The sequence below is a fragment of the Dermacentor silvarum genome, chromosome 7, assembly GCF_013339745.2.
Source record: "Dermacentor silvarum isolate Dsil-2018 chromosome 7, BIME_Dsil_1.4, whole genome shotgun sequence".
NCBI classification, from domain to species: Eukaryota; Metazoa; Arthropoda; class Arachnida; order Ixodida; family Ixodidae; genus Dermacentor; species Dermacentor silvarum.
Genome location: NC_051160.1, coordinates 184,154,216 through 184,176,992, shown reverse-complemented (window position 1 = coordinate 184,176,992; position 22,777 = coordinate 184,154,216). Strand labels below are relative to the sequence as shown.

Below are 22,777 nucleotides of genomic sequence, written 5' to 3'. Positions count from 1 at the left end.
AGTGGCGGAGTCCGCATCCCCATTATCACCAGCGAAAATCGTACGTGAATGAGAGCAATGCTGGAATGCTTCGTCCCTATTTGTGCCTCTAAAGCCTTTATTCTTGTGTGTTACCGCCCTCACATAACACTGCGTCGGCCTTCATAAGTGCATAGTCGCCATCCATGATCGCGTCGATAGCGACCACCGTTTATTATATACAGTAAAACCTCGATAATTCGAACTCGGTTAATTCGAAATTTCGGTTAATTCGAAGAATTTGAGCGGTCCCGTCATTCTCAATGCAAATTCTACCGGATAATTTGAATGGCCCGCGCGGCTCTATTCGGATAATTCGAAGTTTCCGGCTAGTAGCAACGTGCGGCGGTTAGGTTAGGGCGCTCCGTACAGTCGCCAACCGATTTTCCGAGCTCGTGGGGACTGAAAAATAGTCCGGAAAACTCGTTCGGCCGAAAAAAAAAAGTCATTAGTGCGGCTTTAAAAAAAAATCTTTAATAATGCCCTGCCTCATACTACGCTTGGAGAGGATCGACTTGCTTGGATTTGCGCAGCAATGACGTCTCCGTGTACAGTCGACACGAACGCCACCGCGTTGGCGATCTCCGCCAACGGAGTTCGCCATGGAGATCCAAGAAACGAGCTTCGCACCGCTTAGCTCTCGCGAAGGTACAGGAGGTAGCGCCGATCACTGAGACATGGGTCTCCGAGACACCTGCTCGGTGTACACGCCACGTTCAAAATAGCAACCGAAACTTGAGAGAAAAAAACAAAAAAACTCACTGAAATAACACGCGTGGTGTCAGCGCGCACGAGCGAGCGCGGCCGCCGCAGCTCACAGCGAGCGAAGGTTCGTGCGGTCTATCGCTGCGAGCGGCGAGAGCACAGCCCATACGAAAGGGCAGAGCCGTCTGGAGATCGCTTTCAAGATACGCTGCGCGAGAAACCGCTCCGGCGCTAAGTACGCAGTTGTTAGAAGAGTAGAAGTCGCCCCCCCCCCCCCGCTGCCTTTCCCACGAGGGAGGAAGTCGCCTCCGCCGTGCATTCGCTCTCCATGAAAGCGCGCGTCCCCCGCGCGCTGTCACTCGCACATACGGCGGGCGCGCGGCGATGATTTTATCGCCCTTGGACTTTGTATGGATCCTCAGGGCGGCGACGCCGACGGCGAAAATCCGCTTGAAGTGTCCATATAATTGCTGTCCCCCCCCCCCCCCCCCCAAAAAAAATCCCGCAATAAATGGTTACAACGATGGCATGGCCTCCGAGACTGGAGGATTGCGCGAGCTCTCTATGGATAGCGCGCGTTCTAATCTTGGAGGCTATACAGCGAGTCACTGGAATTCAAGCCAGTGCAAAATCCAACATGGCGGCCTCCAAGATTGGGTAGCGCGGCTAGGAAAGAGCGATTTAGTCCGCAAAATCGAACTTTAGGGTCTCAATTCGTCCGAAAAATTGGGTGCGAAAATGCATGAACTCAATGGGAACCCTGATGGTGCATTTTTGAAGTCCGGAATATCCAGCAAGTCCAAATTTTTGGAGTGAAGCACCACCACGCCCGCTTTCGCGGCAGTTATCGATTCCGTGAACATCGTCCGCAACTTTGTTGAGTGCAGTGCGGGTGATATTTGTATGCTACGTTTTTTGAGCCAGCTGGAGAGCATGACACTAGGGGCGGCGAACCAGCGCGCCAAGTAATCCCGCATCGGTGATTACATTGAGTAATTTTTCTCGGACATGGAAAATAAAGGTGATTTCTTTTTGCGGCAAGTTCTTGCTTGTTTTCTTTTTTTTTATTCATTTCGGTTAATTCGAAAATCCGCTTAATTCGAAGAATTTTCGCGGTCCGGCGACCTTCGAATTATCGAGGTTTTACTGTAGACTCGTTTAAGGGCCGCACTCTTTTTCACAATTTTGACGAGGTGCGGCTCTTATACAGGACCGAACCTTTTGGTCAAAATGGTGCTGGTGCAGCCAGCGACTTGTGCACACCCCAAATATTGTGCACACCCTGGCTCTCACCCTCTAGTAGCAGCATGCAGAAGTACGCAGCGAGTGAACATTTGCCCACGCGCGCACTGCCTGGGAACACCGAACGCGATTGCTTCTCCATTGGAAACTTTTTATTTTTTTTTTTCAAAATTTTGGGTTGCAAAGTTTGGGGTGTGGCTCTTACATGGGTGCTGCCTTTTCACGAGTTTATGTGGTAGTTCGCAGTAGTTTTGTTTTGACTCTGTGCGCATTTGGCCGCGTGCCTTCAAAACGGCTCAGTTGCCATTCGTGATCGCGTCGATAGCGACTGCGTTTTCGTCCGCAGTTGTTGCAGCCAACGGTAGTTTAGTTTTAACTTAGTTTGTGCATTGGCAGTGTGCCTTAAGAGCCGTAAGGTCGCGTCGATAGCAGCTGCGCTTTCATCCGCAGCAGTTGCGGCAATCAGTAGTTTCATGGTAACTCAGTGCAAAGCTGTGGAGGATGAAGAGCACCGGCTACATGGAGATAACCGGACGATCTGTGGGCGACCAGCTCAGTGGCGAAAAAATAATCTGGATGTGTGCGGGGTCATGAAAAGCGTGTCTCAGATCAAGGTGTGTGTCGCGGCCATGCTGCATCGGAAGTCGCGAGGCCTTCGCTGCTGCGAGAGCCAGTCAGTCACGAGATGACGAGAATTGCAGCTTCTGCATTGCTTTTGTGCAAAATAGAGACATTATTTGCTGATTTATTCAGTAAATAAAAGAGTTTTGACGTAGCAAGCACTTGTTTATTGCTTTCTTGATACCCTCGATAATTTGACATTCTGTTAATCCGGAAGTTTTTTTCTGTCCCATGAAAAATCCGAATGAATGAAGTTTTACTATACAACAAAAGTGGCGAGCACACTGATTGCTTGTCAAAATCTGAAGCACACGTCAAACGCGTTTGTTCTTTATGCATGACTGTCACGGTTTGTTTATGGAAAGCGACTTAAAGTAATATCGCTATCCATGTTTTATATTCAAATGAAGGATGAGAGCGTTTGATCTCAGAAGTGAAAGAAGAATGTATGTTTACATATAGAAAGCAGAAACAAAACACACATAAACAAAGGATAAAGAAAATAAATAGCACTCTACACTGCTTATAATGAACACGGTTCTCACAAATTAATGTCACCGCAATTCTAATACTACAGTTGTTAGGTGTGTCCGACTACACAAGGGCAGTGTACAGAGAGCGGGGTGTAGCTCACCAACAGTTTGGGCACATGGTCGCGTAGGTGAACAGCGCCGAGCCATCGTCGAAGGAACGCACTCGTTACTCCTTGAGCGAACTCCAAGTTGTCACGCGATGGGACCTTCGTCTGGTTCAGGTTAGGCAGTGCAGGGTTCTGCCTGTAGGAAACTGGAAGCTCGAGCCTGTGGCCCGACAGCTCACTCCAGTCACGCGGTGAGACCTTGGCCTAGCTCCGGAGGCTAGGCAGACCAGGTTCTGCCGGTAGGAGTCTTGAAGCTCGGGCCCACGGCCCGACGGCTTACTCCCGCTCCCGGCGGACGCTGACTTCTTTGGCGCTCACTTCCGTCCGAACACCACCATGCCGTATCTAGGGTCTCTCCTACACCTCTTTTTCGTCCTTCCTTTTCTCCTACGTCACCCATCGGGTACGGCCCTTAATGGTCGCTTTCTATTTAGTATATGTTTTGACGGCGCGTCAGATTTCACACGCGTCGCTTCTTGTCGTCGGCTTCTTGCGCTCACCCATTCGCTCTGGATGTTGTTTTCGCCGCACCGCTCTCTTTACCTACGACACTGGCGTCGCGCACTGTCACAACAAATAGTCCCCCTTTTGGAAAAGTTTGTTTTTCGGAGAAAAATAAACTGCAGTTCAGTGCGCAACATGACACTACTTTGTTAACAAAAGCACATCCACAAAAAAAAAAAAACTCTACAGTCAAGTGGTCACGAGTGACCACTTGACTGAGTGAGTTGAATGAGTGAGTACAGATGGCATGTTCATAACCGGCTCATATAATCCACACCAACATTTTCAGAGCCCCAAACGAATATTCTTGTAAAACAAGGCTCCACCGCAACACTCTGCTGTTAAAGTGCTTTGCTTTTAAAAGATACTGAAAGGGCTGGTGATCGGTTTGTACCACGAATGAGGTTCCATAAAGGAAGACGTGACATTTCTCGATCACCCAAACTAATGCCAAACATTCCCGCTCGATTGTGGAGTATCTCTTTTTGCGAGGCTGAAATTGACGGCTGGCATACGACACAGGGTGGAGGAAACCATCATGATCTTGCATAAGAATAGTCCTATACAGGAGTCTGAGGCATCTGAGCGGAGCACAAATTCCTTTTCAAGGTCAGGTGATTTTACAATTGGGCCAGAAGATAGCGCCTTCTTGAGCGATTGAAAAACACGTCTTCTCTTTCCCTGTTCCATGTCATTTTATTCTTCTCCATCTTCTTCGTCATCTCAGTCAGGGGCTGTGCCTTTTCGGAGTAACGGGGTATTAGATCGCAGTAGTAACCAGCCAACCCAAGGAATGAGTGAAGTTGCTTTTTTGTCTCTGGCTTAGAAGCATCAGGAATTTTCTGCTGCGACTCTTTTTCGAGGGGTACCTGCCAAAATCCTTTGGTTAGATCAAACTTGGAGAACCACCTCTTTGTTCCCACTTCGGCAGACAAGTGATCGGTTCTGGGTATAGGTTCTGCGTCAGACTAGAACACTATTTATGCGTCGAAAATCTATGTATGCTCTGTAGCTCTTGTCTGGTTTTTTAACTAGAATGAGACGGGAATTGTATGGTGACTCAGAACGCTCTATAACCCCAAGCTTTGACGTGACCTGGACCTCCTTTTCAACGACTTCTTTCATGGCAAATGGTAAAGGGTATTGTGAAGTGGTGGTTCTGAGGTGGTCAATTGGTTCCGAGGTGGTCATTTGTAATCGGCATTCCACCAGGTTTGTTTTACCGGGAATCTCCGAGAATATGTCTTTGTGTGTATTTAGTACATCACATATTTTGGCATGCTGAATCTCCTCGATACCATCTGCGATCGTGACGGAGTCAATGCCACAGCTGTCATGGACCTTGAAGGTAGGTAATGGCTTCTCGGACTCCTCTTCCTCGACCACCACAAAATATGATGTTTGAGGAAGGTCTTCCAGCTGACGTTCTTCATGTTTTTTTAGCATGTTGATATGAAAAGCCTTTTGCTGTGTCCCAGGTCCAGCCAATAATCGTCATTCTTTCTTGTGACAAGAAACGGCCCTTTCCACTGCATTAGTTATTTGTGGCCAGCAGAATCAGGGCACGGTCGCCAACTTTTAGTTCTCGTTGTTTGCTGGAATATGCTAGCTCAGAGGTCCTCGAATATGTCAGCCGTAAATGAGTTCAAAAGGCGAAAACCCGGAACTCGCTTGCGGGGCTTCACGATTTGCAAACAACAGAAGTGCAAGCAAGCGATCCCAAGATTTTGGCTGTTCTTGAACAAGCTTCCGCAACATCTGTTTCAAGGTTCCATTAAACCTCTCGACCATCCCGTTACACATAGGATGATAGGGAGTGCAACTAAGATGCTTGATTGCCAACAATTCATTGACTTTCTTCATGAGCTCCGATGTCAAACATGAAGCTTGGTCGCACAGAACTTCGCGTCGGAAGCCAATGCGAGAAAATATCTCGACGAGTCCTTTTGCAACTGTAGCTGAGTCAATTGCTGTCAAAGGTACAGCATCTGGGTAGCAAGTCGCAAAATCCACAAGAGTAAGTATATAACAGATGGCCGCTTGCGGAAGTGGGAGTTAGAGGTCCAGTGATGTCAACCGCCACATGTTCAAAATAGGTGTCGGTCAACGGCATCTGTACCAAAGGCACCTTGCTTTTGGCGAAGTCCTTTGACAGGTGTCACAGGATCTGACATATCTGCAGACTTCTTGTACGCCAAGCCAGTAGAACGCCTCAAGAACGCGATCCGTCGTCTTCTTGATATCCTGATGTCCAGACATGACATCCTTATGAGCCAAATATAACACTTCATCTCACAGAGACTTTGGGACTACTGCTTGTTGAAAAGATTTGCCAGGGGATAGAAAGTAGTGACGATATAAAACCCCTTTCTTGATGACAAACAGAAAGGTTGATGTTTTGCCAACAAATTCCTTGCCCACTCTGGCTCTACATACATCGAGCGTCCCGTCCCGTCTTTCTCTTGTTCTTCCCGGAAATTCTTGTGAGACATTTGCCAAGGGAATTTAGCCGACGGCAATCTTTGCAAATTCTTCGTGCCTTTTATATCAACTAGAAGTGAATTTGGCCGGTTACCATCGTCCACAGAGTGAACTTCCCTTTCATTGGAATCATTTCGAGAAGAAAATTTCCAGGAGTTGTCTGGGTCATTAGCCTCAAGCGACCCAGGTACATTTCCCACTATGACATCGTATAGCGGTGTTGTCTTTGTGGGGTCTCACATGTGCTCTTGGGACAAAGGAACGACACATAGTAGTGCAAACAATCAAAAGGGGCATTTATTGCACCTTTCATACACTAATACATACTAGCCGAATTACAACCAATTGAACATTCACACGGGCGCGCGACAAATCAAGGAAGTCCGACTCACCGCGACCCGATAGCGAGCGAATACGTTCGCCCCATGCTATGACACCATCGCCTAGTCGTTCACGTGTACAGTCACGCGAACGGTGGCGCGCTCGAACGATCCGTGTTCGTCCATACCGGTGTCCCGCTTTAAGCCTCGCGCGACGGTCGCGCGAAGCGTTCGTGCGTGTTGGTCGCCGATCCCCACCAAAGAGAGAGCGCCTCCGACCTTTTTCCCCTAAGTGACCCCGCCGTTCGGTGGCGCCAGCATCGCGACACTAGCGCAGCATCGCGACACTAGCGCCATCTCTCGCAACGCGCCGCAACCACTGCCGGGCTTAGCCACGCAGAGAAGCCGGACTACAAGAGACATGCGGGGAAAACAACATCATGGGACGCGTGAGAATCGCGCATCCCCACATCCCCCCAACCTTAAATCACTACACATACTCCGGCGAAACATGTCACATGGTCTATCAACGCGCGCGTCGAGAACAAAAGTTAGTACATGCGACAGTGGCGCCGCCGAGTAAATGTCCACGCGTTATCCGCAACGTGCGAGCTGATATTGACTCTGGGGTTCACCGCTGGCGTCCGTTGGTCACAGCACCACGTCTGCAGATTGGATGGCACGACTCCAGCCCAGGACTCCGGAAACGGCGACGCAGAAGTCGGCACGAGCAAGCGTCGCTCGCGCCCTGCTGACGAAAGCCGCAGTAGCCGTTGGTGACTGCCGGCTCTTTTCCCAGCCGCCGAGGGTTGCGAGCCGGACATTGGCGGCCGCCGAAGTCGCTGCGCCGAATTGACCACAGGCATCTCCAAAGCCTGGGGTAGCTCGATTGTAGTCCGGGGCAGCAGCGCTGACGATGTGCAGGTGACAGCAAACCAGGGGTGACTCCGCTCACGCTGCGTACACTCAACGCACTCGACAAACACTAAAGTAGTGCAAGGGAGAGGAATTCGGCATACGCATCGCCCACGTGGTACGATGTTCAATTCGGCTAGCAAAAATTTCGGGTGGCATTTCAGATGCTAAGTTCACGTGAACAAAGCTTGTTTTTTTGAGTCGAACGAGTAATTTCAATTCGTGCGAGACGAACTAATGAGGGAAGAAAGGTGCGACATCTCAACACCACGGTCCACCAGGTTGTGTCCCTCAACGTGCGACAGGCGGCTTTGTTAAGCCTTAGGCCTAATGCGTCGCTACTTTTGACAACAACCGGCATCCAAAAAAAAAAAAAAAAACGCCCAAAATGGGCACAAGAACAGGCAGCCGCGAGGAGATGTTAGCTCTGTGAGGTGGTCCTACTCCGCTCGGTGCACACAGCATCCGAGTTGACGGCGCCCACCGTCCCAGACGGTGTCGGAGCGCCCGGTGCCAGGCCACAATACCAGTCAGCCCGTAGCGGCACCCGTGGCCCGCGGCCACCCGGCTCCCTGAGCCTCGACTTCCTAAGTCAAAGATATAGAAGAAGCTATGTACATAAGAAATTCGGACCACCCACGAGGCTTCCGTACTCACTCGCTTCAGGCTTGCCAATGCTCCGCGGGCGCTAGGCCTCGCTCTCCCAGGATGCAGACCACGTGGCTCTCGTACCGACGAGTGTACTTCAAAACACTCGTGAAAAGGCTTAGCATGTCGAAAAGTTCAAACACGCTACAGCAACCGTCGCCTCGCTCAAGAAAGCACACCGCCGACACTAGCGATCAAAATCCACGCTAGGACTACGCTTCGGTTGAAACATCTCGAACCGAGCAAAGCTGTTAAAATTATCGTCCGATGCCCCAAGAGATCCACGTTGGGCAGCCAGATGTGGGGTCTCACATGTGCTCTTGGGACAAAGGAACGACACATAGTAGTGCAAACAATCAAAAGGGGCATTTATTGCACCTTTCATACACTAATACATACTAGCCGAATTACAACCAATTGAACATTCACACGGGCGCGCGACAAATCAAGGAAGTCCGACTCACCGCGACCCGATAGCGAGCGAATACGTTCGCCCCATGCTATGACACCATCGCCTAGTCGTTCACGTGTACAGTCACGCGAACGGTGGCGCGCTCGAACGATCCGTGTTCGTCCATACCGGTGTCCCGCTTTAAGCCTCACGCGACGGTCGCGCGAAGCGTTCGTGCGTGTTGGTCGCCGATCCCCACCAAAGAGAGAGCGCCTCCGACCTTTTTCCCCTAAGTGACCCCGCCGTTCGGTGGCGCCAGCATCGCGACACTAGCGCAGCATCGCGACACTAGCGCCATCTCTCGCAACGCGCCGCAACCACTGCCGGGCTTAGCCACGCAGAGAAGCCGGACTACAGGAGACATGCGGGGAAAACAACATCATGGGACGCGTGAGAATCGCGCATCCCCACATCTTACACTTGACAATCGCTGTCCCAGAGAAGTAGGGAGACCTAATTTGCACCTCGGCCTCGGGGACTACAATGCTACTTCCATCCGCCAACCACAAAGTAGCCGTAGTGCCAGTGAGGGCTGGCCAAAGTGTAAAGGTGTTTATTCAGCAGAGCTGGGAGCAGCGCAACGTCAACGGTCAGTGCAGTAACAGCTTCCAAGCACGAGAGTCGTCGATCAAGAGCGCTCGACCCACTAGCGTTTTGATCCAGTAGTGCTGAACCCACAGGCATCTCTCTTCTTCGCTACAATCACCCCCAGGAGGAATAAGGGAGCCGTCCGGCGACCTAACAGTTCGTCACGATGAGCGGGTCGTAGTAAGGCTTTAGACGGTCGACATGGACAATGTCTCATCCACGGCGGCGCATGTTTGAAGATGGCTCTACTGGTTCTATTGCATAGTTCACAGGAGATGCGCGTTCGATGACACGATAAGGGCCTTCATACTTCGGAACCAGTTTTGATGAGAGGCCAGGGGCAGTGAAAGGGACTGAGAGCCACACAAGCGCTCCCGGATCGAAGGTGACCGTGAAAGTAGCGTCACCACGAGTGCTCCTCTGGCGCTCTTGATCTTTGGTAGTAAAGGCCCTAGCGAGGTCGCGGCATGTCTGACCGTGGCAGAAATAGGCACGAACTCGGATGCATCCGGCCGATATGGCAGAATTGTGTCGATAGTGTGCAAAGGGTGAAAACCCAGTGGTGGTCTGCGTAGCGGTGTTATACACGTAGGTTACGAAGGGTAGGAAGGCGTCCCAGTTCGTGTGGTCGGAGTCGATGTACATTGAAAGCATATCACTAAGCGTACGGTTGAAGCGTTCCGTAAGGCTGTTCATTTTGAGGGTGGTTGCCCTCAAACGAACAGCCTCATGGAACGCTTCATTGTTCATCGCCGTAGTTGTGCGATGAACAATGTGGCACTCTTTGAGAATGGCTTCAACTACCTCCGACAGAAAGATGCGTCGGCGATCGCTGTGCAGTTTTTGAGGTGGACCATGCTGCAGAATGAATTGGCAGAGCAGGAATGTTGCAACATCATGAGCTGTAGCAGCCGGAAGCGCGGACGTTTTGGTGTATTGTCTGAGGTGATCGACTGCAACAATGGCCCAGCGGTTACCAGCTGATGTCAAAGGAAGTGGTCCATACAGATCGATTGCAACGCGGCTGCATGGCCGGTTAGGGCAGGGTAGAGGTTGCAGACCAGCTGGTGAGAGCTGGGGTGAAGATTTCCGGCGCTGGCAGTCGGGGCATGAGCAAATGAACTTTTGAACATAGTTGTACATTCCTCGCCAGTAATAGCATTGTCGGAGGCGCTGGTAGGTTTTGAAAAGTCCCGAGTGTGCAAACTGTAGAGTGGAACAATGTAGAGTGGAACAATGCGCAGATTTCAGAACGGGGGCTTAGAAGTACTACTAATAACCACTGGCGTCCATCAGAGGTGTAATTGCGTCGGTGAAGCAGGTCGTCGCGAATGGAGAAATGGCGAGCTTGATGGCACAACGCACGAGTGGTTGGCTGCGATGATGGATCAGCAAGGAAGTCTATGATGGAGGCAATCCAGGGGTCCTTGCGCTGCTCGGAAGCGAAGGTTCCAATGTCGATGGAAGAAACGTTAAGCTGGGATAGTGAGCAGCAGGCATTGTCGTCAGGCAAGGGAGAGGGAGTCAGCGTCAGCATGCTGGCGTCTGCTGCGGTACAGTACGCGGATATTGTAATCCTGTAAGCGAAGCGCCCAGCGGGCGAGACGGCCTGAGGGATCCTTCAATGACAGCCAGCATAATGCATGGTGGTCCATGATGACATCAAATTGGCGACCATACAAATAGGGCCGGAACTTAGTAAGCGCCCAGATGATCGCCAGGCATTCTTTTTCCGTGACGGTATAATTGGACTCGGCCTTAATAAGCGTACAGCTTACATATGCCACAACATATTCTGGAAAGCCTTGTTTGTGTTGCGCTAGGACAGCGCCGAGGCCATCACCGCTGTCATCCATGTGTACCTCAATAGGTGCCGTTGGGAGTGGCGCAAAATGGGAGGAGATGTCAGGAAACGATGGAGCTTTGCGAACGCTTCGTCGCACTCAGATGACCACGAATGGAGGGGTCCATTGCTTCCAAGGAGCTTCGTCAGGGGCAATATGACGGCGGCGAAATTACGAATAAAGCGCCTGAAGTAGGAACACAAGCCTACGTAACTGCTCAGTTCTTTGACAGACGTCGGTTTCGGGAATTCAACGACGGCACGAAGTTCGGCTGGATCGGGGAGGATTCCATCCTTCAAGACGACGTAACCCAGTATCGTGAGCTGCCGCGCTACAAATCAGCACTTCTTTAGGTTCAGTTGTAGGCCAGCGTTTGTTAGGCACGTCAAAACATGCCGTAGGCGTTCAAGGTGCGTGGTGAAGTCAGAGGCAAAAACAATAACGTCGTCGAGATAACATAAGCAAGTGTGCCACTTCAAACCGCGCAGAACTGTGTCCATCATGCGTTCAAAGGTTGCTGGCGCATTACAAAGTCCAAGCGGTATGACGTTAAATTCGTATAAGCCATCGGGTGTGACAGAGGCTGTCTTTGGCCTATCGGCGTCAGCCATGGGCACTTGCCAATAGCCGGTGCGTAAATCTAGAGATGAAAAGAATTCAGCTCCTTGTAGGCTATCGATAGCGTCATCGATTTGTGGTAGCGGGTATACATCTTTGCAAGTGATCTTGTTCAGGCGCCAATAGTCTACGCAGAACCGTACAGAGCCATCTTTTTTTCGTAACAATGATGACAGGAGATGCCCATGGACTGTTTGAGGGTCGGATCACTTTGCGGTGAAGCATTTTGTCGACTTGCTCATTAATCACATGACGTTCTGTGGCAGAGATGCGATATAGGCGTTGCCGCAATGGCGATTGGGAGCCAGTGTCAATATGGCGCGTGACAGCAGACGTCCGGCCCAGGGAAGGTTGCCCGACATCCAAAGAAGAACGAAATTCTTCTAAGCTGCGCAGAAGCTGAGAACGCTGAGCTGGGGTGAGGCCATCGGCAATAGATGAATCGAACGCACCTGTGGGCGGACGTAGAGAGATAACCGAGCGTGCTCTAACTGGCGCAGGACGCGTCTTCGGGAGCATCCGTAATTTGTACGGCGTCCCACATTGCCAAGACATTCGCCTTGAAGCAGCATCATGGGGTTACACACGAAAATAGCTGTGGAGCCCTGTTTGACGTTCACTATCGCAAAAGGTCGCAGCAGACCTTTTCGATTATAAAAGCGGCCGGATGGAGAAAGTAGTGCGACGGCGTCAGAGAGGCTGCTGCAATGCATAGCGACAATCACTGACGAGTTGGGGAGAACGTTGGTGTCGTGCCTAACGAGCAGTTTGTTCGCAAAAGAAGCATTATAGGCTGGCGTCATATCTGAGATCAGTGACAGTTCTAATTAGGCCCGTGCCCAATGAATAATAGCATTGTGGCGGGCGAGAAAGTCTCATCCCAGGATAACTTCGTGGGAGCACAATGAAATCACAATAAATTTGACGGCGTATACAACGTCCCCGATGATAACACGAGCGATGCACGCCACTATTGGGTCAATACGCTGTGCGCCTGTGGTGCGGACGGAGAATCCAGGAAGGGGCGTCGTGACCTTTCGAAGGAATCGACAAAGCTTTGCGTCCATAACTGATACAGCGGCTCCGGTGTCTATGAGGGCATATATGCGCACACCGTCAATTAACACGTCTATCACATTGGTCGGGCTACGTTGATTACTTTTGCGTTTCGACGGCGTGCAGCCCTTGCCTCATGGACTGCGATGACTAGTTTTCCACTTCCCGAGCTTCGGGACGAGGCCGCATCCGTGATAGGGAGCGTCGACGTGGAGAAGGTGAGCAGCGGATGTTGGCAGACCGGCGGAATGTTGGTGACGCAACACGAGGTTCATCATCGTAATATGGGCGTGGTGAATCGACCATACGACTTGTCGCATATGGTGTAGCGATAGGCGACTGCACGCGACTACAGTGGCGTGCGTAGTCGTGTGCGACGTGGCCTGCGTAGCCGCACGCAAAACATATCGGCCGATTGTCTGCTCTACGCTACCGAGTCACTGCGGCAGGTCCCATCCATGTGGGAGGACGGGTTGGACGGGGCGGCTGGTGAAGTTATTGCATAGCAGGAAACGATGGGCATAGCGAGGACTTCGGGGTACGTGAGAGGGCCCCGTTGAGGGAGTTGTTGGGGCTGGGTGACAACTTCCGTGTAGCTGAGTGGTACAGCCGTCGGGATCTGTCGGGGGCCTGGCCATGACTTCAGCGTAGCTGTGAGGCGCAGCCGCCAGAACGTGCTGGGGGTGCTCAGGCAAAACGTCGTTGATTTCTTGCGCTATGGCGCGGAAAAGCGGAGGTGCAAAACTCGGCGTTGGTGCGTGTACCGGCTGCGGCTGTGCAAAATCCATCAACGAGAGTTGCCGGGCAACTTCCTCGCGAACGAACGCCTTCATTTCTGGGAGCAAAGCTGTCTGGTCGGACATCGCAGCCAAACCAGCGAGCTGTTCGTCACGCGGCAGAGATCGACGGGTAAGTGATCGCTGCCAGCGGAGTTCTTCATAGCTCTGGCACAGCGTGATAATTTTGGCCACAGAGCGACGATTTTTGGCCAGCAACATGTTAAAGGCGTCGTCCTCAGTGCCTTGAGGATGTTTTGGAGTCGATCAGACTCCGCCATGGTTGAATTGACTTTCCGGCATAGGTTCAGGACATCGTCACTGTAACTGGTGAATGTTTCACCTGGCTGTTGAGCTCGTTCTCGCAAACGCTGCCCAGCACGCATCTTGCAAACAGCAGGGCGACCAAATACATCAGTGAGGGAAGTCTTAAATTCGGACCATGTCTGGAACTCTGCTTCATGGTTATTATTCCACAGGCTATCCACACCAGCGAGGTAGAACAGAACATGGTTCAGTTTGGCCGCATCGTCCCATTTGTTATGGGTGCTTACCCTGTCATTCACCGTGAGCCATTCGTCCACGTCAGTGTCGTCTGCTCCTGTGTAGATAGGAGGGTCGCGGTGACGAGGTACCCTGGGACACGCAGTGGGTGCGGGATGATGCGTTTGCTCGGAGGCGTCTTGGGGCATGGTAGATGGTAGGGAACAGGATCGGAGTTCCAGGATGATTGTCTGATGTTAACCAGCACACTCCACCAATTCTAAAGGTGTATATTCGGCAGAGCCGGGAGCAGCGCAACGTCAATGGTCAGCGCAGTAGCAGCTTCCAAGCACGAGAGCCGTTGCTGATCAAGAGCGCTCGACCCACTAGCGTTTTGATCCAGTAGCGCTGAACCCACTGGCGTCTCTCTTCTTCGCTACAAAAGTATTACTTCCGGTGTACCTTAAGACGCGAACCCTTTGTCCATTGACTTCGCCTGGCAAAACCGGCATGCGACGTGTACTAAATAGAGGTTGCGTCTTCACCGTACCAGTGATGTCCTCGTCCCCGCAGGGGCGTCTGCGTAAGCAGGCGTTTGGTGTGTTGCAACACCACGGACCTGAGCACATGAGGGTTGGACCTTCCCGCGTCTAACAGTGTGCGGCTTAGCCGTGTCCGGGGAAAGGGGGATCCTGGGGGTTGAGCCAATGCTGGGGTTAAGCCGATGCCGGCGGAGGCGACACACCTCTTTGGCCTCTGCTTCACGTAGACGGCACACCCGGACTGACCCACCTGGAGGAAATCGGTGGTCGCCTTTTCCTATCCCCCTCTCCAACCTTTTGCTTTCCTGTCTCCTTTCTTTTACTATCCTATCATCTCCTCTCTTCTGTCACTTCCACTTTTCATAGGCGGCTTGCGTTAACCTTGTGTATGTGCCCTCCCTTGGGTATAATATATTAGGTTACAGTGGCAATGTACGGTTGGCGCCTGCAGCCTTATGTGTTAAGCGCTGCAGCGTCCCCTAGTTGGGCTTCGTGGTGGGTGGCCGCCATTGCTGCCGAAATTAAACTACTATGGAAACACCAGCTTTTCCCCGCATCCTTGATCGTCATCCTCTAAAGAGGGGATGCACCGATGAACTTAGCATATCGTGCAACCGACTAAAAGAAAACTATCCAAAATACCATGTTGTACACAGCCAGAACTCTGAAAAACCGGCCAGATCCATTTCCCCATTCATAGTTGCCAAATATTTGACCGAAGCTTTAGGAACAGGTTATAAAGTGATTAAAATGGCTAGTGGAGACCTTCTTCTTGAAGTCCCCCAGAAACATCAATATGAGAAACTCGGCAGTCTTGTGACCTTTGGCAATACACCAATTTCTATATCACCACACCGTTCAATGAATAGCTCACGCGGAGTCGTATCAGAAGCAGACCTCCTAGATTTATCGGAAGCTGAACTCCTAGAAGGATGGAAAGATCAAAATGTTACCAATGTAAAACGTATTATCATCAGACGGGACAACAAAGAAATCCCCACCAAACATCTTGTGCTCACATTTACATCTAGCGTTTTGCCTGAAACCATCGAAACAGGATACATTAAGTTAACTGTCCTACCATATGTCCCTAACCCTAGATGGTGCTTCCAATGCCTAAGATTTGGCCATGGCTCACAGAGCTGTCGTGGTCAAATAACTTGTGCAAGGTGTGGAGTCCAGGGCCACTCCTCCGACAACTGTAGTGGAACTCCTCACTGTGTGAACTGCAGTGGTGACCACGCTTCCTACCCACGTTCCTGTCCGAACTGGAAAAAAGAAAAGGACATAATCACCCTAAAAGTAAAAGAAAATATTTCTTTCAAGGAAGCCCGTAAAAGGTGCTCACTTTTCCACAGCACACCTTATGCTGCTGCGGTGCTTCGGGGGGCAGCGTTGCAGCGGCCACTGCCACCTGCCCAGCCCGCACGCAGCAAGCTGTTGCTTGTGGCCCCTGCCCTCGGGGTGGTAGGAGCTAAGCCTGCTGCACCCAACCAGCAAACAGGCCCGGTTACCCTAGGGTTGCCGGCACTGCAACAGTCCTCGGCGGCAGCCTGCGCTTCGCGTAGCGAACCCGCCGGACCGCCAGCAGCTTCCACGGGTGCAGTCAAGGCGGCCCCTGCTGGCGTTGGCAACAGCCGGCGCAGCTCAGGCCCAAGGCAGCCCCATCGACCTCCGGGCTGGTGGGCGCAAAGGTCTCGTCCTTCGCGGCGAGACCTTCTCGCGAAATTTCTCGCTCGCAAGAGCTCGTGTCCAGCGCCTCACAAGAGGCAATGGACACTACACCCATCCCGATGGCGCACCAAGCGCCTAAGGAGCGGCGAGGCTCCCTCAACCGCTTCAGAAAGGACAAATCCCGAGTTACAGGGTCTGGAAAGGGCTCTGTAATCTAAGGCAACACTTCCTTTTTTTTAGTACACACAGCACCAATTTACTTTCAGTATGGATACACAAATCATACAACCTACCTTTCTCTCTAGCGGAGCTGCTCACTTGTTACAACCAATCTGCCCCAGGCTCTGACCGCATACTGTACGAAATGTTGAAAAACCTGCCCTCTGAAACAAAAAAAACCCTTCTCTGTCTGTATAACTCTGTATGGACCTCCGGCGAGATCCCCTCTGCCTAGAAAGAGGCCACAGTGATTCCTATCCTGAAGCAGGGCAAGGATCCATTGTCCGTATCGAGTTATCGGCCCATAGCTCTAACAAGCTGCATCTGCAAAGTCTTCGAGAAGATGATAAACCGCCGTCTGATACATTCCCTAGAATCAAACAAGCTGCTTGACCCATACCAGTGTGGGTTTCGCGATGGCCGATCCACCACTGACCATCTGATACGCATAGAGGCTCAGATTCATGAGGCTTTTGTCCACAAGCAATTCTTCCTGTCTGTTTTCCTTGATATGGAAAAAGTATACGACACCACTTGGCGATTCGGAATACTGAGAGACCTCGTACACTTTGGAATACGTGGAAATATGCTGCATATCATCGAAAGTTACCTGTCCAATCGCAGATTCCGTGTTCGTGTGGGTAATGCCCTATCAAGACCCTATGTGCACGAAACTGGAGTACCACAGAGTGATGTGCTCTGCTGCACCCTCTTTATCATAGAAATCAACTCTCTGCGTATGTACTTCCCACGCAACATATCTTATTCAGTATATGTCGACGATGTACACAGGGTTCACCTCATGTAACCTTCCAATCTGTGAGCGGCAGGTTCAGCTTGGTCTGAACAAACTGTCTAAGTGGGCAGACGAGAATGGGTTTTGGCTTAACCCACAAAAGTTCACATGCGTCCTCTTATCCAGAAAGAGAGGTCTGCATCCTGATCCCAACATTGAGATGCAGGGTGAGGGTCTACCTGTAAAAACTGAACACAAATTCCTAGGCCTAATTCTGGACGCGAAGTTAACATTTATCCCACATCTAAAGTACTTAAGAAACAAGTGCATGAAGACAATGAGCATCTTGAAAGTGTTGTCTCGCACTACGTGGGGTACTGGCACAAGATGTTGAAGATGTTGAAGATGCCTTGAAGATGTTAGACCCTGTCCACCATCTTGGCATCCGCCTTTCTACGGGTGCTTTCAGAACAAGCCCCGTAGAAAGCCTCTACGCTGAATCAAATGAATGTTCGCTCCAGCTGCAGAGAACGTACTTATCCTTTGTATATTTCCTAAAAGTGAACTCAAACAATACACACCCTACCTACACAACCATACATGATCTGTCCAGTGCCCAAACCTTTCAGAACCGCCCTTCCGTTAGAAAGCCCTATGCACTGCGAATAAGATGTTTTGCCGAAGAAATGGATGTGTCACTCCACGAGCACGTTGTCATGCCCCCTCCTGTACAGCTGCCGCCATGGCAGTGGCAGCTGATTGACTGTGATCTGTCCTTCATTGATGTTACAAAGCATGCGCCGGTCGTACATATCCGTATGCACTTCCTCGAATTGCAACACAAATACTCTTGCCCGGAATATTTTCCGGGCAAGAGTATTTCACACGCTGTCGTGTCTTACGCAGCGGTCGGTCCATCCTTTTCGGCTGCGGGAGTTCTACACCCAAACACAATCATCTTTACAGCGGAGGCCTACGCCATCCTGGTGGCGGTTAAACACATCAAACAGTAAGATATACCCAAGGCAGTTACCTATACTGACTCTTTAGGCGTGTTGAAATGTTTAAAAACTCTAAGTAGGCACAGAAACCCCATAATTATAGCTCTTTATTCTACGATTTGCATCGCGTATATATCCAAGCAGCAAATTGTGCTCTGTTGGGTGCCAGGGCACCGTGAGATCGAAGGGTATGAGTTGGCCGACAAGCTAGCCACATCCATTCATACAGACGCTGTCACTTCACCCATAGCCGTCCCTGTAATGGACCTAAAGCCCTTTATCAAGAAAAAGGTCAGGGCCTACTGGCAACGTCTGTGGGACAGAGAAACGAGCAACAAATTACACACCATCAAGCCTCGCTCATTGGCCACCAGAATCGAAGACACGCCGCACACAGGTTACACTTTGCAGACTCAGGATAGAACACAGATACAGTACACAGGCATACTTATTGTCCGGTGGCGATCCGCCTGTCTGTGGTGAATGTGGCGAGCCACTCCGTGTACTTCATGTCCTCTTACAGTGCCCTGAACTGGAGCCTCACAGAAAGACATTTCCCATTACCATCACGGCAAAATCTCCCATTACATCCTTCTGTGTTTTTGGGCAATGGACCTCTTTTTAAATATCAATCACTTCTCGCGTTTTTAAAGGACATACATAATTTCCGTGTTATCTATCCAGGTGACGTGTAGCACGGCCTCTCTGCAGAGGCCGCTGCTGCAGTATCTTATCAAATAAAGCACATGCCTCGTGGTCTTTGACCACAAAGGCCTTCGGTAGGCGTCGTGCTACTTTTATATCCTTAATTTTAGCACCATGACCACTTCTCATACATTCACAACCCACAGATCACTCCATACGTCACTACCATAATTCTATTCGATGTATATTTTACGCTTATATACCACAATTTGTTCTTAGGCCCCTTTACAGCCACATAACATCCTATCATTGGAACTCACCGATCATGGCAAACATACCATTCATTGTCTTGGCGCTCTTTGGCCGCATTTGGCCCTTGCGCCACAAAACACCAAATATCATCATCATCATGAGTGATGTCCTCGTCTTGATTCAAGGCGTCGCAATCGTCAGTGGATTGCTGCGCACTGGTTTCGTCCTTTGGCAACAACAGACGAGGTAGCTGGCCTTGATGTGCTGTTCTTTTTGATACAACTCTTGGGTTCATGTCCAGTTTTCCGACAGTACGGGCAATATAGTTGCTTTACCTTATTGCGGTAGTCAGAAGCCTTGTGTCCCGTACGCCGACAAACGAAGCATCTGATCTCTACCTTCGAACCCGTGTTATCTCCTTCCGCCTTTATACTTGTGTTTTCACCCTTATCCGGAACTATTAGTAAATTTCGTAGTATTTTTGCCTCCATGAAAACATGAGCCGCTTCTGCCATGGTTTGAAGAGTCTTGCAGTTCTCTTGTTAGAAGAGTGCTAGCTGTCTGTGACTGTTGACCATGAATTGCTCGGCCACAATTAAGTCACGGATAGAATCAAAGTCCCTCTCTGTCTGGGACATTTCTATCCAGTGGTCGAAAAAGCTTAGAAGCGTTGTGGCATACTGCCTTCCAGTTTCGTCATCTTGAGGCTTGCTCTTCCGGAATTTCTCCCTGTAGCCTTCAGCCGTGAAACGAAAGCACTGGAGCAATGCCTACTTAACCTTGTCGTACTCTAGCGAGTTATCGGGCGACAATCGCCCAAATACTTTCAGAGCTTCACCGCTTAGGCATAAATTGAGAGCCGTTCGTTGCCCACTTTTCACGAGGCCAGTCTTGACACATAAACAAAGGATAAACACACATAAACAAAGGAAAAAAAAATAAAGAGCACTCTACACTGCTTATAACGAACACGGTTCTCGCAAATTAAAGTCACCGTAATTCAAATACTGCAGCTGTTAGATGTGCCCGACTACACAAGGACAGTGTACAGAGAGCGGGGTGCGGCTCACCAACAGTTTGGGCTCATGGTCACGTAGGCGAAGAGCGCCTAGCCATTGTCGAAGTAAGGCACTGGTTACTCCTTGAGCGCACTCCAAGTTGTCATGCGATGGGACCTTCTGCTGGTTCAGGAGGTTAGGCAGTCCAGGTTTTGCCTGTAGGAAACTGGAAGCTCGAGCCCGTGACCCGACAGCTCACTCCAGTCACGCGGTGAGACCTTGTCCTAGCTCCGGAGGCTAGGCAGACCAGGTTCTGCCGGTAGGAGTCTGGAAGCTCGGGCCCACGGCCCGACGGCTTGCTCTTGCTCCCGGCGGACGCTGCCTTCTTCGGCGCTCACTTGCGTCCGAACACCACCACGCCATTCTAGGGTCTCTCCTACATCTCTTCTTCGTCCTTCCTTTTCTCCTACGTCACCCATCGTGTACGGCCCTTAATGGTCGCTTTCTTTTTAGTGTTTTGTTTTGACGGTGCGTCAGATTTCACGCTCGTCACTTCTTCGACGTCGGCTTCTTCCGCTCACCCATTCGCTCTCGATGTTGTCTTCGCCGCACCGTTCTCTTTACCTACGACACTGGCTTTGCGCACTGTCACAACAATGACACATTGTATGTACAAACGCTGGTGCTTGCATGTCTTCTAGAATGTACACCATTATTCGTGTCGCACATGTAATCTGATTAGGTAAGGTCTCCTCACTACAGAATCAGCGACAAACATTCGAGACAATTCCTGTGTGGTAACAAGGTAGTGATAAGGTGGTTGTGAGCTGGAAGCCGGCAAGGTGGAAGAAAGTTTATTAATGGGCAAATTGTCATCCAGTAGATTGTAGCATAAAGCTAGAAAGGAAATCCATGTAGGTTTCTGAAAAAGAAAGCCTCGCAGTGGAAGAAAAATGTGTACTGGTCAGGGATCAGCACACAGAATTTTTGGCTTATTGGCTTCACGTTCTGCACCTTTGCGCTTAGCACCACCCATCGGCAGTATAGACGAGAATCAGTTGGGGCCAGAACAACCTTCCTCACTCAGAATATAGCATAGAGTGCCATAGTTAAAAGCGGAATTCCTCCCAGTTAAGAAGAAATTGCAGCCAGCTCTCCTAGTCGGCTGGTCTCTATTTCTCGCCGAGTCCTCCTCCAAACGTCACATGACATACGTAATCGTCAATGAGCTTCTCAAAACACTGTCCACTTCCGGTTAAGGCACGTCCGCGCTAACGGCAAATATACAGACGGCGAACCAACCTCCAGGCCGTAGAACATCTGCCGCGCGAGAGGTGTCCAAAGTATACAGCAGTTCGGCCGGCGCGCCGCCCGCTGAACGATCGACTGGCCAATCGACGACGCGCGAAGCTGCACGCCGCCGCCACCGCCGCCGCCGCCGAAAACATCAGCTGCAGCTTCTCTTCCAAGCAAAATTATTTCCGCTAGATAAAGCGATGCATAAATTGCACATTTTATGAAAAACAATATCCGCTGTCAAACGTTTAACATGAACGAGAGCTGCAATACTTGTCGAGCTCAGCTGCAGCGCGCGGCTACCGACGGGAGACGACCGGCTCGGCTGTGCTCGCATCGCAGCAGACAGCGCTCCTAGTATCAGCATATTTTTCTTCTTTGTGTACAATTATTGCGAAGAGCGACAATAACGATAAGAAAATATTGCGGCTCGTGAGTGTCGGTAATTCATTCCGAAGCGCCGGGGCTTTAGCTTAGAAGGGAACCAGAAAAGGCCTAGCGACGATATTGGTGCCATCAAGCGATCAGCGGCGGTGAGGCTGCCGCACATGAGTCCCGGTCTCATCCTCTCTACAGCAAGGAAATCTCGCCGTTCGGGAATGGCAAACGGCACGTGGTGAGTTACCGTGCCGGTAACGCGAACGGACCTCAGCTGTAGTGGCTAGAATGAGAAAATGTGTTGAACGTTCTGGCTCGCGCGTGGCACTTTGTGAGGAAACGGCCAGGTGCCGCTGCCACACGCTTACACGTCTTTCCCATTCTAGCCACTATAGCTCTCACTCTCACGAGTGAAGCCGACGAGAGCGGACGTGTAGAGTTGAGGTGCCGTCATCTCATCGCAGCAGGAGCAGTGTGCCAAAGGGATGTTTTTTAATTTAATATTTCGCTGTGTTTTTCTTAGGAGTGTTAGCTTAGCCAAGCAACCTTTATAAATTATTTTCGTGCTTTTCAGTTTCTTGGTCTTTTCGCTTAGATAAAAGTAGGTAACGAAAAATTGTATTTTGTCACATCTATGCCTTGTTAGTGCAAGATGATGGTTGGTACTAGGGTGAACCCACACGTACGTTGTTCTGAGTGCGAGCGTTTTTCTGTGTTGGAAGAAACACGGTTTGAGTCAGCACGCGAAGCGAACGTTGCAGATTTTATCTGTAGGATGTGTGTGCTAGGGTCGCGGCTAGACCGTCTAGAGCAGGAGAAGGATAAGCTAGCTAAGTGGGTTGGAAAGCTAGAAAAGGAACTTCGAGCAGAAGCAGAAGGAGGAGGCAGAAGAAATACTAGTTAGCGTGAAAATGCAGCTGAGGGCCATCATTCCGCAAACCAATGGTGAACGCATCGAGGCGAGCACCGCGAACAGAGCTGGCTCCGATGCCAGTGCAGCTAAGACAGCCGAACCCGCCACGCCGGAAAGCAGGGGCGGAAGCATCAGTGATGTTCATGAAGGGGCTACCACAGACGTGGCCGCAGGAGAAAACAAAGCCAAGGGCAAGGCTAAGACAGGAGGGGA

General features: G+C 50.7%; 1 protein-coding gene across 1 annotated transcript in view; it reads left to right on the top strand.

The window, feature by feature from the left end:
• Positions 1-22,777, top strand: part of LOC119458759 (heat shock protein 75 kDa, mitochondrial) — a 58,534-nt gene that overhangs the window by 20,494 nt on the left and 15,263 nt on the right. The gene's annotated exons all lie outside the window — the stretch shown is intronic.